At 40.2% G+C, this 17,385-nt stretch overlaps 1 protein-coding gene across 1 annotated transcript in view; it reads left to right on the top strand.

Moving 5' to 3' along the window:
• Positions 1 to 16,116: 16,116 nt before the first annotated feature.
• The window catches only part of atxn1a (ataxin 1a), a 95,630-nt gene continuing 94,361 nt past the window's right edge, over positions 16,117 to 17,385 (top strand). Inside the window, exon 1 of the mRNA XM_027175684.2 lies at positions 16,117 to 16,272. The gene's annotated coding sequence lies outside the window, so the exon portion shown is untranslated. The remainder of the gene's footprint in view (positions 16,273 to 17,385) is intronic.

The following is a 17,385-nucleotide window of genomic DNA, read 5'->3' as shown; positions in this document are numbered from 1 at the left end:
ACATCATACATTTTTATGTTGATGCCCCCAGATGCCTTGCATTTAATCAAAACTAGGCATGAAGTGTAATATAACAACAGATGGTTGAAAAACAGTTGAATCTGTGAGCCTGAGAAATGTCAGCATGTTACTAGGCTGATTATAAATAGCCAAACAGACACGGATCCATCCAGTGACCACCCAAATAATATACCCAACACTGGCAGGCCATCTGTGTGCATGCATGTGTGTGCGTGTGTGTGTGTTTGTGTGTGTGTGTGTCCTGTCCAGTCTCCATGACCCTTGTTCTGATACGTGCTGCTGTAAATATCCTGCAGGAGGAGATGTAATAAATACAGAGATTGTGTTTTATACAGTTTTATCTGTTTCTCTGTAGTACTGTAGTATACGAGGAGCCATCAAGGAAAGAAAATGATTCATTTATGATGCACTTTATAAGCAGAGAGGTTTATTTCTGATCATTTTTATTAGATACACAGTAATAAAAGTGAAGTGAGTGGCCACTGTTGTTGTAAATGACTATGTGGAATAGACACTCGAGTGACTAATAAACTAAAGCAACACTGTTGAGGCTGATGTGCTATGAAATGACTTGAAAGCTTTTGCAGACTTATAAGCCTGTTTGGATCATATAAAATGCTATAAACAGCGTCGGTACAGAGAGTGGAAAGTGTGACTCCGGATTTTTCATGTAGGAAACCATGTGGGATTTAACTCATTTGGGGGATTTAATGAAGAGTCTTATCTTTAAGCACCAGAATGTTTGTAATGTAATCGAATAGAAACAGAAAGATTGTACGCGAGAAAACAAGTTTTCTTTTTTTTTTTTTTACCAGTACTCTGGCAAATCACAGTATGCCAGTGGTCTGGAAAACGTCTCATCAGACATTTTCAATCAGTGTAAAAAAATTATAATTTTTTATATAATCACTTAGGGCATCTCAGAGAGCAGAAATGGGTTTGATATCACCAAGATTTTGTTTTATTGGGACTTTTCTTCAAATATATTGCCACTAGTAGGCTAGGTAATAAACAGAGCTACAGCTACTACAAATTCTTAAAACCCCTGAGTGTCATTAACTACTACTGTGGTTGTGATAAGACAAAGAGATCCAGTACTAAACATAGGCGCAACAAAACAGGTGCAACTCCAGAATACACTGAAGGGGATTTCCTGAGTGTTCATACAGAAAAATTTCACCCAAAAGGTGATTTAATCCCTATTCTGATTAGAATAGGGTTTAATGGAGGTGTAGGCGTATGTATTTATTACCAGAGTATCTCCAGGATTTTTGTTCTGTCTCAGTTCAGCATGTTCTATCATATCCTGGGAGCAAGCGCATAAAAAGTAATCTGTTTGCATTAAAAAAGGTGTGTGTAGTACACATAGAATGTGTCATGTGTGTACCATACAAATCCATACAGAACACTGCCATATAAAATCAAATATCTCATGAGAATTTAGCATAATTACAACAGATGCCCACAAGCAACTGCCCTTTAAAGATTTCATAAAAATCTATAGAGTCATAAAATCATCAAAAAACCCAGATCAGATGGAATTTTCATCACGACTGGTGATGAATTACAGAACTATAATCCTGAATTAAATTGCAGATGTTTGTCTACAATAGCAGGATGTGGATTATCTGAGGTTAAATGTAACACTGCACACACAAATGAAAGATATAAACAGAGCTTTGGTCCTTAATAGAGTCCAAGCACTTGCCTGAGGGACTCGTTTCCTGTCTGCGCTCTTGGTTGTGTTCTAACCCTCCGTGACAAAATGTGTTTTACTCATCCCTCAGCACTTAATGTGTTCCTTAATCTCCAGAAAGATACGCTGAGGGAACGGCATGTAAGGTGAACGTGTATGTCGAGTTACTAAACACGAGCTTGTAATCATTCAGGTCCCTAAGGAGTGTGTAGGGTTGAACAACTTAGACATGTGCATGAGAAGGGACACACTTAATTAGCTCTCTGTCTCTGTTTCACTTACATAAACACAAAGATACAAACACACATATCTTAAGAGTGACTCATGTCTCTTGGGTGTGTATGTGTTTGTGTGTGTGTGTGTGAGAATGAGCACATCTTGTTATAACCTTTGCATCCATGGTCATTACACTATCCGATGAAATCCTGACTGTTTGTCTCATGCCCAAATGCAACAGTAATATTTATATATAAATATGGATACTATTTTATTTGTATTATTGCATCACTTAATTTTTTTTTTTTACAATAAGTCTATTTATTTATTTATTTATTTATTTATTTATTTATTTATTCACTTTGTTTATTCAATCACCTTTGTAGAACTCTGCATCATACAACTGTCACAAATATGTTTTGATTGTTTAGCCTTATAAGAACTTCCTGGCGCTATAACCAGTAATTGTAATGATCAATGTGAGTTTGAGATGGCCATCACACACACACACACACACACACACACACACACACACACACACACACACACACACACACACACACACACACACACACACACACACACACACACACACACCTTTACACAGTTTGGACAATTATACCCCCAAAGCACAGGGTTCTTGCAAACTCCATGCACACATTTCGGAGGTAGGAATCAAACCTCGGAGGTGAGAGTGCTATTGACACATTATGATAATACTGGAAAACAGATATATAAAACCATTAGAAATTATTAAATGAATGAATTAAATAAAACAAACAATAAATACATAAATAAACAAACAAACGAACAAATAGATAAATAAATAAAAATAAATAAATAAATAAATCAGAAACGTCTTCAATTATGTAAAATTAAACAAGGTAAAATAAAAGACTTGTACCTGTAATTCATGGCAAAAATAATAACATTTACAAAGCACAACATTGTATAATCTCTAATAACAAAGGATCAGAGAATAAGATTAGATTTTTTTGTTCCCCTTTTATCATTTGATCTGGACACCAATACTTGATGTAAATCAGTGCCAGATCTACTTATCTTTCTTATATCACTGAAAATAAATTCTCATGATATTTAATTTACGGTGCATGATATCTTTCACGACATGTTTATTAAATGGTTACATCAGTCCTACGACACGGGTTACATCTAAATTACACAGTCCACTGTCTTCAATCTGTTTCCTGGATTCCTATTGATTGGTGGAAAGTGTACAGCTTGACCCGCCTACTGCTGAGTAAAGATTACAAACTATCAATAGTTATTGGAGCAGACTGTAGAAGAGTCGTGTTGTGTAACTTACTGGTAGAACGATAGGTATTAGAGCATAGTAGTAAAACACACCCTCCCACCTGAGGCTATCAAGAACAATAGTGTGTGTGGGTGTGTGTGTGTATGTGTGTGCGAGTCGAGTAGAGGCTTGATTTATTTTGCAGGGATTATGTGAGAGCGAGCTATAGCTGGCAGTCTGCCACAGGGAGAGCCCTTGACCTAGAAAAGAAGTCACAAAAAAGGAAAGTGAATGCAGTGCCAGATACGCGGCTTTACACTAAATGACAATCTGGACCTTGTTCACAAAACCCTCAGCTTTACATTATACCCCAAGGACATTTTATTGACAGCTGAGTCAATATACAGTAGCTGATCTTGTCTTGTTTCTTCTGAATGTATTGCACAGAGTTTTATATTGCATGACCAAGACTAGTTATATCACAGCTTCCTGAATTCTGTACAAACCTGTGCATTTGTTCTTACATGTGACTTTTCGTCTACATTCATACATTCATTATACATTGCCTTTGTGTGCTACTGAGCACTAGGGACATTGTGCACTGCTTGGCAGGATTGTGGCGTTCTTGACAAATTAGGAGAGTTTGGGAACAAGGGTGAGTGTGGAAAAGGGAATGTTTTTGGGCTAGTTTGAAAAGTTTTCCACAAACATAAGCTAAGGCAAACAAAGAGAGAGTGTAAGAGCATCCTTACTGCCATTTCTACTGTAGTGGGAGAACTATTGTATACAGCTGTTACAGTGAGCAGTTTGCCAATATTGGCTTGTTATGTGGTCATGTTGTAAGATTGACATGCTGCCAGAATGACAAATAATGGGAAAAATTGTAAAGGTTATTTTCAGATGTAGTTAGGCTGGACATTTAGCTGAAACCTGACAACACTGACTGTTTCCCATTGATAAACCTCTGTACCATAATTGATCAATTTTTGACATATCTCCAAAAATATGCCACTGGCACTAAATCCGCTTTTAGCATACTCTGTATCTGTCATGCATCATTCAGTGACACACACATGAACACACATGCTCGGGTTTGGAGGGCTTCTCCAAAAAATCTCTTAATATTTCGAGAGTCTTGAAAATAATTGCGTGAATTTGATGTCCCTTTTTAACGTTCAAATCAAAACCAGTATTTCTGGTGGCTTTTGTGTTGGATTCTGCAAATTAAAGTGAAGATGATGTCTACACAGGTTGCACAATGAAGAAACCACATTCACGAGCCTGAACACGAGCATAAACTACGGTAAAACATGGGTTGTTGCAAGAACATAAACAAATAGTACAGGAGGAATATGATGATCTGCTTATTCTCTTCCATATTTAAAAAGAGAAAGAACACACATACATTTGCTCCGCAATAATGGAATATTTTTTATGAAAGCCTGAAGAGCATTTCCACATGAGCTGAGATCAGTCACATTAATGAATCAGTCAGCTATACAGCAATATGGTCATGGTCACAACATAACACCTACAAAATTACATGGTTTAGATTTTACAATCATTCAGTTGTATAGACATAAAGACTGATTTCGTATATCATTATGTGGCTCTTATAGATGCTGATAAATCTCTCTTGACTCTTGACCCCCCCTCCCCTTCACTTTAGGCTTTCAAGCTTCACAAGAAATAAAAAGGATGTTATAAAGCACAGAAAAGCTGTCATACAATGCAGAGATTAGTAATAAAGGAGACATTGTATTGCTTTTTGTTCTCTGTACTTATTTCACTTGTAGTATTTAAATGCAATAATAGAGAAGTGAAATGAGCCACCCAGCAAAAACCAGACAAAAATCACTTCAATCATTCAGTACAAGTTGCTCGAAGCTTAGCATTTATGTCATGCTTTGTTTACAGACAGAATAATTACATGGACCCTCTAGGGAACATCACTTGGATTCCAGTCTGTCACAATGATATTACATGCTGGGTATCTCCATCCATCCATCCATCCATTTTCTACCGCTTATCCGGGGCCGGGTCGCGGGGGCAGCAGTCTAAGCAGGGACACCCAGACTTCCCTCTCCCCAGTCACTTCCTCCAGCTCTTCCGGGGGAATACCAAGGCGTTCCCAGGCCAGCCGAGAGACATAGTCCATCCAGCGTGTCCTAGGTCTTCCCCGGGGCCTCCTCCCGGTTGGACATGCCCAGAACACCTCCCCAGGGAGGCGTCCAGGAGGCATCCGAAACAGATGCCCGAGCCACCTCAGCTGACCCCTCTCAATGTGGAGGAGCAGCGGCTCTACTCTGAGCTCCTCCCAAGTGACTGAGCTCCACACCCTATCTCTAAGGGTGCGCCCAGCCACCCTGCGGAGGAAACACATTTCGGCTGCCTGTATCCGGGATCTTGTCCTTTCGGTCATGACCCAAAGCTCATGACCATAGGTAAGGGTAGGAACGTAGATCGACTGGTAAATAGAGAGCTTCGCCTTGCGGCTCAGCTCTTTCTTCACCACAACAGATCGGTATATCGACCGCATCACTGCAGAAGATATACCGGTCCGCCTGTCGATCTCCCGCTCCATCCTTCCCTCACTCGTGAACAGGACCCCAAGATACTTAAACTCCTCCACTTGAGGCAGGAGCTCTCCACCAACCTGAAGGGGGCAAGCCACCCTCTTCCAGCTGAGAACCATGGCCTCGGACTTGGAGGTGCTGATTCTCATCCCCGCCGCTTCACACTCGGCTGCAAACCGTATCAGTGCATGCTGAAGGTCCTGATTTGAAGAAGCCAACAGGACAACATCATCTGCAAAAAGCAGAGATGAAATACTGTGGTCCCCAAACCGGACTCCCTCCAGCCCCCGACTGCGCCTAGAAATCCTGTCCATATAAATAATGAACAGGACCGGTGACAAAGGGCAGCCCTGCCGGAGTCCAACATGCACCGGGAACAAGTCTGACTTACTGCCGGCAATGCGAACCAAACTCCTGCTCCGGTCATATAGGGACCGGACAGCCCATAGCAGAGGGCCCCGAACCCCATACTCCCAGAGCACCCCCCACAGGTCACCACGAGGGACACAGTCGAAAGCCTTCTCCAGATCCACAAAACACATGTGGACTGGTTGGGCAAACTCCCATGAACCCTCCAGCAACCTGGTGAGGGTATAGAGATGGTCCAGTGTTCCACGACCAGGACGAAACCCGCATTGTTCCTCCTGAATCCAAGGTTCGACTATTGGCCGAATTCTCCTCTCCAGTACCCTGGCATAGACTTTTCCGGGGAGGCTGAGGAGTGTGATCCCCCTGTAGTTGGAACACACCCTCCGGTCCCCCTTCTTAAACAGAGGGACCACCACCCCAGTCTGCCAGTCCAGAGGCACTGTCCCCAACCGCCACGCGATGTTGCAGAGGCGTGTCAACCATGACAGCCCCACAACATCCAGAGACTTAAGGTACTCAGGGCGAATCTCATCCACCCCCGGTGCCTTGCCACCGTGGAGCTTCTCAACTACCTCAGTGACCTCAGCTTGGGGGATCGACGAGTATACAACCAAGCCCTCCGCCTCTGCTTCCTGAATGGAAGACATGTTGGTGGGGTTGAGGAGATCCTCGAAGTACTCCTTCCACCGTCTGAGGATGTCACCAGTCGAAGTCAGCAGATTCCCACTCCCACTGTAAACAGTGTGAGCAGGACACTGCTTCCCCCTCCTGAGGCGCCGGACGGTTTGCCAGAATTTCTTCGAGACCAACCAATAGTCCTTCTCCATGGCCTCACCGAACTCCTCCCAGACCCGAGTTTTTGCCTCTGCAACCACCCGGGCTGAAGCTCGCTTGGCCCTCCGGTAACTATCAGCTGCTTCCCGAGTCCCCCGAGCCAACCAGGCTCGATAGGACTCCTTCTTCCGCTTGACGGCATCCCTTACTTCCGGGGTCCACCACCGGGTTCGGGGATTGCCACCACGACAGGCACCGGAGACCTTACGGTGCAGTTAAATAAAACTCCTTGATACTCAGGTCACAAGACATGCCCCATTGGAGACATGTATATGACATGTATTACTTGTTTATGCTAAACCATCAATGGTCATTTAATAACTAAAAATAAAACCATCCAAAGCAGTTATGCAAGTGTTTATAAATACTGTCTTTATAATTCCATGAATATGGGAAAATGTATCAAGTTTATTAATAGATTTGTCTACTTGTCTTCGATTAATGACCCTGTTTTCGTAATTTCTTATCATTTCAAGCAGATTATTTTGCTTCTTTCTAGAGATAAATCCTCAAAATTAGAAAAAAAAATATCTGCCAACAAAGCAAGCTATTGTCAAGCTTGGAATTTGGAAAATATTTTTAGAAATATTTTTAATAATCTTGGTTTATTCTAATTATATTTGGAAAGGTTTCAGTTTTTCAAAATTTTCAAAGATATTTTCAGCTGGTAAAATTGTTAATGTTTATTATTAGCAGTTGTTATTATTAATTAATTATTAGGACTATGCTTATTATCTGCAGTGTCCCTGTGTCTCTATGGGTTAATATACTGTATGGGTACCATAATTATTTGTACTGTAACAAGTCTCTGTTTGTAACCCTTGTATTCATGGTTTAGGATCAGGAGAAAGGATGTGCTTAATTTCCCTTTTCTAGATGTTTACTGTATCCACATACTACAATTGAGCCGATTCTGAAATTTACCTCTGTTTGCGGATCACATGGCCTGCATGTCACTGCGCATGTGATAGGAATGAGAGATTAGGGTAAGCTCTGATGGAGTGATGCTTGGTTTGCTCACAGTACGTTCTCTCTTTGTCACTCAGCAGGAGATGCAGAGAATTCAGCAAAAAGATGCAAAGATGATAAAATATCTGGCTGGTCTCGTTGCAACGGATGTGTTTTTAAATGAACAGAACCAGTGTGTTTAATTGGATGAGAAGTAATAGGATGTGACACACTGAATGTGCTGAGTATGGAGTAGAAAATAGATCTAAGCAGGCAGAACTGGGCCATCATGGATGGAGCTTGTGAGTCTGTCAGTGTAAAGGTCTACAATGCAGCAGGAATGATTTATTTTCTTTCTGATGTCTTAGACAGGTGGCTGCCTCACTGCTACCCTGTACGCCGCAGCCACTGTGCGTATCATTACAGGTACACAAAGATCTCAGGGAGCACAGGGAACATGTGTAAACATGCTTGATGCCTTTCTCGTAGTTATCTCATCCTTCTCTTCCTTAGCATTTTGTTCTTTTACCTTTGTGGCTCATGTTTATGACTGTAATGAATAGCAGTTTGTTGTGTATGCAAGGTTTGTATTAATGTGCTTGTTTTACAATATCATTTCTATAGAAAAATCGTACACAGGGACTTGTACAGTAAATGCAGTACCTGAACAGGTTTAAAACCATTAGCTGGTATGACTTCTGTAATATTTTCCAACTACAGGAAAGTCTTCATGAATGAGGATTTTTTAAACATTTTTTGCAATTTCTCAGGGACATGACAAGCTGAGTAAAGATAGAGAGGAAATAAAAAGAGGCTATGGAGGGAAAGAATATTTACTTTTTTAACATCAGTTATACCAAGAGGTTTCACAAGATTAGTTCAAATTTCAAACACAACTTTGTATAGTGTGACATAGTGAAATGGTTTTATTGTCTTCAGAAAAATAGAATCAATGGGATTCTAATAAAAATCAAAGAAAATTTCATTCATTCACTTTCTAGCGCTCACAGGGAGCCTGTGCCTATCTCAGGCGTCATCGGGCATCAAGGCAGGATACACCCTGGACGGAGTGCCAACCCATCGCAAGGCACACACACACTCTCATTCACTCACGCAATCACACACTACGGACAATTTTCCAGAGATGCCAATCAACCTACCATGCATGTCTTTGGACCGGGGGAGAAAATTTACTATAGATGTAGGGAAGAATGTATATTGGTAAAAAAATCTGTATATGGCTGTTATGAATAAAGTAAAATTTTACTGCAATATATGCTATGCAAAAAAAGTAGAGGTAGTGTGTAAAAGTGAGTAGACAAATCAAGAAAATTGCAGGAAGTAACATAATCCAAGACTAAGTATTGCAAATGTTACTACAAGTGGGAAAAATTGCTATGTGTCATTCTATAATTCATGATAAATGGTCATCATTGACATATTGCTGTCATACCAGAGGAATAAATCAGTTCAGTACATGCTGTTTTGTAAAATTACAACAAATCATGATTCACAAAATACAAAATTAAACAACAGATCATGATTCACCGACGGTCGCCACAATGACCATTATTTCCCCATAACAGCATGTCCCATTGTGGTTTTTTTCTCACTATCCATTATCTGAATGAAACTAGTGCAGCCTATGTTTTCCCTGTTCAATCCTCCACATCAGCACAACCTTTGAACTCCATTGACACAGAACTGTGCCATTTACTCGCGCCGCTGAGAAAGCTGACGCCCGTTTAGTTCATCGACTGCCTCTGCTTTGCTCATCCATAATTCAGTTGTCCCCTGTGTGACCCCTTATTCACAGGGACACGGTGTAGGAGGCAGTGTTTCCTCACACAGTCTCGCTCTCTGCTGTCAATATTTAACCAACACTTAACATCAGACACCAGAACTGGACAGAGCCCATATTTAGGACCTGAGAAAAGACAGGAAGATTTTTACTTAGTTATTCACTGTATAAAATCCACAAGCAGAGTCATGCTTCAGTCTTCAGTCTATAAGGATTACACAAATACAGAATGAGCAACAAAGATAAGAGCCATATTCAGCATGGTCTGTTGCTCCAAAAGAGCTAGCTAGCTAGCTACCTAGATAGATAGATAGTGAAGGGTAAAGACAGGGTAAGGAGCAAATGTTAGTGTTTGTTACTTTTCCGATGACCATGATCATTAGTATAAAAATAGTTTTTTAATGAAGTCAGTTTACTATATCCATGACCATAGCCCGAACTATATTTGCACCACGGTGTATATGAGGCAGTCTGGGAATATCCAACACAGAATATTACATATATATTACAAAATATATTATATACAGTGTATATATATATGATACAAAACTGTGAACTGACCAATGCAGCACTGTCTCTTGTGAATTATTGTACTGTATTCTCTTGGATATTGGGTTTTTGTGATCATAGCAGGACTCTAGGGAATCTAGTGCATGGACGCTTTTCTCCTGGGACTTCTACAGAACGTTGAAGACAGCTGCCTTGGTTTCGTCATTCCACAGACACAAGAATCCTTTACAGCCAAAACTGTACATTTGTTTTTACATTTGTTTGTACACATTTGTGTTCAAAACTGTGAACTGACCAATGCAGCACTGTCTCTTGTGAATTATTGTACTGTATTCTCTTGCACTGTCTTGTACTATTTGTGTACTTGGTTCTGTGGTCTCTTGTAGTTCTGTGTTTTACTGTACTGTATGTAGCACCATGGTCATACAGGAATGTTGTTTTATTTTATTGTGTACTGCACCAGCTGTATATAGTTATAAAAGCTTCTTCATTTGATTGATTAAATGTTTCTGTGGATGAACATACTTTTGACAGTTCAGATTTAAGAAAGATGCGTATAGTTTATCAAAGGTTCCCGGTGGTCCAGCAGCAGGATTCTGCACTTTCACTGCCATGGCCTGGGTTTGATTCTTGGGCAAGGAACCAACACAGCCAACTGAGGGGTTAACTCTTAGTGGCGGTTCCAAACCTGGATAAAATGGGATGGTTGTGTCAGGAAGGCCATCTGGAATAAAATCTGTGCCAAAATCATATACGGATGATCCGCTGTGTGACCCCAAACAGGGAGCAGCTCGAAGCCAAAATGCTATGGAATTTTTTTAATTTTACAGTTTAAAGCATTCTTAAGATTTTTCTTGCAAAGATTATGTTTGGCTAAAGAACTTAATAAAAGGTGGTAAAACAGTCTGTGTGCCTAAAGCTGTCTAAGAGCTTGTTTTCCTCACAAAGTGAATGTCTGGCCATGACCATGTTGGTTAGAGGCACAGTGCTGTAGTGAAATTGCTTGAACCCTACTGTAACTGTAATAACTGTTAAAAATTGTTTAAAAAATGATGTAATTTTCCACAGAAAGTTTAACCAGCCTTATATTTTGTTTTCTAAAGTGCAGCCAGAGTAAAACAGCAATTTCCAAGGACAAGTTGTGTACCATAATTATGCGTTTAAAGGTAAAATGCTTGTCACAGAGCTGCCCTTGTGAACCTGTGTTTGTACTTTTAAACCACATTTTACAACCATTTTCTGAGAGTGTGTGCAGTATGCACTCTATAGAAACTCACTAATGACCTCCTATAATTAGAGGAACAGAGGCATCCATTAGCGTCAGAGGAAAACTCACTACACTTTCCCACTAGTTTAAGAGAACTTTAGATCTTAATGGTAAAATGAAGTCGTGTCTCTCACTTATTTACAGACGTTATTAAGTGTTTGCTGTCCTCCACCCCTGTGTATAGACAAGGAGGGAAAGATAAGCAGTAAAAGGATTTAATATAAAAAAAGGTTCCTGAGCATGAAGAGTTTGATAAAGTGCTTAATCCCTTTTCCACAGCAGACCTTGATTTTAATATTATTAGTGCAGAATTAATTTTTTTTGATCTCCTGAATCACATTATTCAGGTGTTGTCACTATCTCCAGTTAGCTCAAAGACAGAAAGATTTCACCATCGTTTTGAATGTTTTAAATGTTTTACAGGCACTAATTAGGGCTAAACTTTCTTAAGATCACCTTATGTATTTCAAGATTAGAGCTAATCAGCCTGGGACAAAAGAGCAGATTAAACTGGGTGTTCTTAATACTGAGATTAGGGAGTCTCCATGTCACGCTTGGCAAATTTATCTCCCTTGTTGTTCAAAAAAGTGAGGAAAATATTCTTACTCTTCTGATGAACTTTATGTCTTTAAACACACTTTAAACACACAGTATAATATTCTGTCTCCTCAATCATAAAAAGAAGCAATTCATTCATTCATTCATTCATTCATTCATTTTCTACCGCTTATCCAAACTACCTCGGGTCACGGGGAGCCTGTGCCTATCTCAGACGTCATCGGGCATCAAGGCAGGAATACACCCTGGGCGGAGTGCCAACCCATCGCAGGGCACACACACTCTCATTAAAAGAAGCAATTCAAATACAAAATAGTTACAAAGGAAAAGAAACTGAAAAACAACCAACCAACCAAACATAAAGTCTCAAAATTCACATAAAGACTTAAATACACAAACCCAACTGTTATCTAATGTTTAATAGATTATTGGATGCTGAAGAGACTGTATATGTATAAAAAGTGTACACTATATGGCCTAAAGTATGTGGACACCTGACCCAAGTTCAGCTTTATCACCCTTTGCTGTCATAATAACCTCTTGAGATGCTTTCCATTAGATTTCAGAGCTCATTCAACCACAAGAGTGTTAGTAAGTTCAGGCACTGATGTTGGGTGAGAAAGTTTGGGGTGCCACTGAATTTCCAGTTCATCCCAAAAAGTTCCAGTGGGGTTGAGGTCAGGGCTCACCATGTTTTCATGGACCTTATTTTTGTGTCCAAATTCATTGTCACGTTGGAAAATGTTTGGCATTTCAAAGACATTGTATACAAATGTGTGATTCAAACTTTGTGGCAACACTGAAACAATAGGTTTTCCTACAAGTATTTAGGAAAAGCCACATACTTGTGTACAAACTTGTGACCAACAGAATGGAGATGCTGTTTCTGGAAGGTTCAAAATTAAAATGAAAATTGTTTACATTTTAACAGTCATATTATTATTATTATTATTATTATTATTATTATTATTATTATTATTATTATTATTAGTATTAGTATTATTATTATGTTTTTATTTTAGTTTATTTTAAACCTAGTGTGTATGTACACACACACACACAAAAACCCCCAACACAAAACGTACTACTTTTGTTACTGTTCGTCTTTACAGGCTGCTCTGTATATAACACTCTGAATCCTGGAGTAGGAACCAAGAATGCTGACCAAGCCTCTGTCAACATTCTGTTCCACATGATCCCACTGCAATGCTATGTGTCACTTCATGCTTTATTCTGTCTCAGCTTGTACACCCACTCACGCTGTATGAGTCAAGTCACACAATATCCTGCACAGTGCTCATAGTATGCATAGTGGTATGTATACTGTGCTCACAGGCCACATGTAGCTGTATCCTTTATACGGCATCATTATAACTCAGTGACACATACAGTAAGGATCCATTTTACATATAGACAAGATACCATGCAGAGATGCTATATCCTATATCAGCAGCCTAAAAATACCAAACACTGACTCTGTCCATAATAATACAGCAATAAATAAATATGTAAACTCATTCATAATTAGAATCACCTATTTATTTATATGACAAAGCATATAATAATAATAATAATAATAATAATAATAATAATAATAATAATAATAATAATAATAACACTACTATTACTACTACTACTAATAATAATGTTAGCACATTTAAACTATTTTGGTTGCTTGAGATATGTATGTAACAAAAAAGTGACCTGATTATGGGGATTGAACAAGAAAAACATTCATTTTCAAACATATTAAATTCAATTCTTACTCTTACTGCTCTGTTAACTCTTACTGCTCTAGTAAAAACTTTTCAATAATAATAAAAAATAAATAAACATTCAGATCAAAGTTATAATATCTTTCCAAAATCCATTTAACATCAAATTATGAACGGAAATATAATACTAATTTTCACAATTGTACAAATGTTTGTGTTCTTTAAGCAGTGATCTATATAATTTGCTTTCTTCATACATACACCTGAAAGACAATTTAAAGGAAGCCTGGCACTTATGTTTTCCCCTTAATTTCTCACTCAATCTCATATATCTTGCATTGCTTTTGTTATAGTTTCAATTAAAGTTTGCATTTAGAAGCAATGCACTATAGTGTGAAGATATCATTGTGTAGTTTTCTATCAATAATACATTTTAGAAATTTTATTCAGTCTGTCTTTGAAAGTGCTGCTTTTTCGGGGATTGCAGTAATTCCTAATTTGCCCAGTAGAGGGTGTGACACTTCGGGTAAGTGGAAAGGCACAGTCTTTTAAAAGCACCCTGACTGTGACTCTCTACACAGCTTCACACCTCTCTTATATGAAACACATGTACAATGGAAACAGATGAGTCCCTCTATGAGATATAAAGATAGAAATCATGATAGTGGATGCAGGTGAAGGTCATGTGTTCAGTTTGATCTCTCTCTCTCACACACACACACACACACACACACACACACACACACACACACACACACACACACACACACACACACACACACACACAGACATACCCGTGTGTAGAGTAGTGTATTGTATACTCTGTGAGTGAGTATGTGTGTGAGAATGTCTGAAATGCTACTATGACTATATGTTTCATTTTCGTATAATATAATGCTCAGTGTAAGAATGTCACTAGGTCTGTGTGATCATGTGGTTTTCACAAATACAGAAGCATAAATTACACACATTCACTCACTTCTCCTTGGATTTCCCTGAACAATGCTGCCTCGAAGGTGTGTGTGTGTGTGTGTGTGTGTGTGTGTGTGTGTGTGTGTGTGTGTGTGTGTGTGTGTGTGGTGTGTGTATGTGCGTGTGAATGTGAATGTGACAAATCTCTTGAGAAGACCTTGTGTATTCTGGCAAACAGGCATTCCCATGCCCTCAAGGAACAGATGATGAAGCAAATGCGGAAAATAAATGTCAGATGTTGATGTTCTATTTTGCCCAACACCTCCTTCCACAATCTCCCCCTCCTTGTCTCTTTCCATGTGCTCTCACTCGATTTTCTCACTCACTCGATTTGCACATAATGCTGAATAATTTTAAGCAAATGTAACTTTAACATATAGTCAAAGCCTTTAAAATTTCTTTAAAAGTTGAATGTTGAATCATCACTCATGCCTACAAAATATGAAAATACATAAACTAATAAGTGGAATGCTTTGACTATCAATAATGCTCTGATGGTCAAAGTTGGAAATTTGGCATAGCTCAGTGAAGTAAATAACATTTCAGCAAGCTCAATATCATAAATCAACAGTAACTTTTTTCTAAGATTGTTTACAAGGATGGACGTATGGCAGTAGGGGTTCAACCAAGGGCACCTGCAGCAGTAGGGCTTCAACCAAGGGCACCTGCAGCAGTAGGGCTTCAACAAAGGGCACCTGCAGCACTAGGGCTTCAACCAAGGGCACCTGCCGCTTTCGAAGCCTTGCCACCTAATATGATTTTACTCCCATGTGATTATCGAAGACTAAATGAATCATAGCTAATGTTTGATTTGATTATTAATTATAGCACACAAATGAAGCGAAAGCAGTAATGTCATTATCTGAACAAGAAACAAGAGTTATTCTGGAAATGCAGTCTGTTGCCTATATAATTAGGTGGTGCCATCTCTTGCCCTCCTTTTGTCATCTCATGTCCAAAACCTTGACCTGTCTATTAGTGACTAATCACCAAGAACAAAGGTTTATAAGAGCTGTAAATCTATATACACTTGACATAAACTGCACTAATTGTGCACTCCATAATGTGCTCTAGCTCAGAAAAACAGCAGCAGGAAAGGGAAGAATTATTCTATTTAAAGACTGTGGATTAGTCTGTTATATACTGTAACACATTTCTATAAAGGACTTCTGTTAAATGTTTTTTTCTTAAAAGGTGATAAAATAATAAAGCAGTCGTTTATTTTTAATGGAATGTAACAACATAGCCTAAGCTAAGCTAATGGGGCTGGCCAAGTGCTCCATATTTGGGTTACACATTCACACACATGCACGCACGTACGCACGACTTTACACACACAAACACGCGCGCACACACACACACGCACGGTAGGTGGGAACAGAGAGAGAGACTGAGAGAGAGAGAGAGAGAGAGATACAAGCTCGGCTGCAGCAGTCGCCGTCGTGCTAGTGGAGGTGAAGCGGGCGCAGGGAGCAGGGAGCCCGGCAACAGCAGCGCGGACAGCCGCTCACTTCCGCTGCCCATCCGGCGCACAGTAAGTCCGCTTTTCTGCCCAACACAGAGCGAGAGAGAGCCGCGGGATTCGGGGGCGATTTGTTCCGGAAAGAGCAAACCGGCTCACAGCCTGACATTCGTAAACATATATACATTATAAACACTTCAAAAGCGGTTGCACTACTTTGTCATTTGGTTACAACAGCTTGATGTGAACTAGACGAGCGTTTGGCAGTTAAGTCAAAGCTGTAATATTATGATAAAAAGTGTTAAAGAGAAAGATAGTAAGCGCGCGGCAGTGAGAAGGGGAAGCCGGACAGGGAGCCGCTCGCGCCCGGTCTGAGTTTAAAGCGACAGCGCTGGAGAACTGCGCCACTCATTTGCTACACATACACACGCGCGCGCGCGCACACACACACGCACAGACACGCGTGCGCGCGCGCACACACTTTACACTACACCACACTACTGTACTGTAACCTACTTTTACAACGTCAGTGTTTCGACGTGGCTTTTTTGCACTTTCAGTCCGTGCGTAAAAACACAATCGCGGAAGTTGTAAGCGGCGCTGATCTATCTCAGGAACTACCTACCCACCCACCCACACACACACACACACACCCCGCGCGCGCACGCACACACACACAATTCAGCGCACGCTTTGAGATGTATGTATTTATTTGAGCTCGGTTAAAAGCGCGTGCGTCAGTGTGTGTCGTGTCGCGCAGCTTCACTGAGGCTTTCCCTGTGGTGCACATCGGGTCCAGTTATATAACGGGCTGCTGGGACCCCTGATACCGCTAACAACCCCCCCCCCCCCCCCCGACTACCCACACACATACACACAAACACACACACAACACACACACACACACACACACACACACACACACACACACACACACACACACACACACACCAAAACAATGCACATTATGTTTACATTTATATAACTCGTACCATGTGCGTTACATAAATATCTAGTGTGTCGCAGATCTATAATCTATTTTCCAGACGATTCATATGTGCGTTATGACGTGTAAACATTAGCTGCCCATAAGTTTTGCCAACTAGAGCAGATACGACTGAGAAAAATCTCCAGAGACTCCCGCGGGGGCGTTGGAGCATCTGTAGCAACCAGCAGGAACTGTTG

The sequence above is a fragment of the Tachysurus fulvidraco genome, chromosome 24 (assembly GCF_022655615.1).
Source record: "Tachysurus fulvidraco isolate hzauxx_2018 chromosome 24, HZAU_PFXX_2.0, whole genome shotgun sequence".
NCBI lineage: Eukaryota > Metazoa > Chordata > Actinopteri > Siluriformes > Bagridae > Tachysurus > Tachysurus fulvidraco.
The sequence above is the reverse complement of the archived record's forward strand: the minus strand, read 5'-3'. Positions and strand labels throughout refer to the sequence as shown.